Below are 958 nucleotides of genomic sequence, written 5' to 3' on the forward strand. Positions count from 1 at the left end.
AGACAAGTGTTCGGGATCAGAAAGTCCCAGAATTATTTGGGTTGGGAGGGAACTGAAAGTTCATCCAGCCCCACCCCCTTGCGGGCAGGGACACCTTCCCCTATCGCAGGGTGCTCCAAGCCCCGTCCAGCCTGGCCTTGCTTACTGATGTCATTGCTTTAGAAGCAAAGCTGGGCTGGTTTTTGAGCAGAGAATTTACCTTTCTGCAAGAGGTCGAAGGCATGCTCACGTCTGTTTGCTAGGGCTTCCTTTTGCCTTTAGTTCTCCTTAAACTACAAAGAAATCCACTTAGAAGAGTTTAATAGTGCTCATTTCCTTTGGAGCATCCCTCAGTTCCTGTGTTCTGTGCAGAATGAAATTATGATGTACAAGCCCTGGCTGAAAACTGCATCTGAGCAAGGCACAGCTCATCAGTTGTTCAGGGCCACAGTCTGGCTTGGTCCAGAGTCTGTTTGCATGGGAACAGCCAAAAATAGATGGGTGACAACAACAAAAATGGCTTTAGCAGTCGGTGGCACTGCTGGGAGCCAGCAGTTTGGAGCCAACAGTGGCACAAACCAGAGCTTGGGATGCTGATGCATCATCCCACCAGGATCCAGCTCCTGGGATCCCTCTGGTTACCCGCCCACACGCAGCTGGGTGTTCCACTGGCCCAGGGATGCTCCTCAGGATTTTGGAGGCTCGGTATGGAAGTGCTGTGCCACCCGTCCTCCTCCAGGCTGCAGCGCGGGCTGTGCCAGCCCCTAACGCGGTGACCTTGGAAGGAACGCACCTTTCCCCGGAGTGACACAGAGATCTCGGTGTCAGGCACCGCTTCCCGAACCCATCCATGGCCGCGCAGCCCAGCCCAGCGGGATGCGCCGGGATGAGAGGGATCCCCGCCAGAACGCAGGGACAGCAGCCCGGAGAAGGGAATGGTGTGGAGGCAGCACTTTTAGCTCGCTAAGGGCTCGCAGCA

The sequence above is a fragment of the Corvus brachyrhynchos genome, unplaced genomic scaffold (genome assembly GCF_000691975.1).
Source record: "Corvus brachyrhynchos isolate BGI_N302 unplaced genomic scaffold, ASM69197v1 scaffold280, whole genome shotgun sequence".
Classification (NCBI taxonomy): domain Eukaryota; kingdom Metazoa; phylum Chordata; class Aves; order Passeriformes; family Corvidae; genus Corvus; species Corvus brachyrhynchos.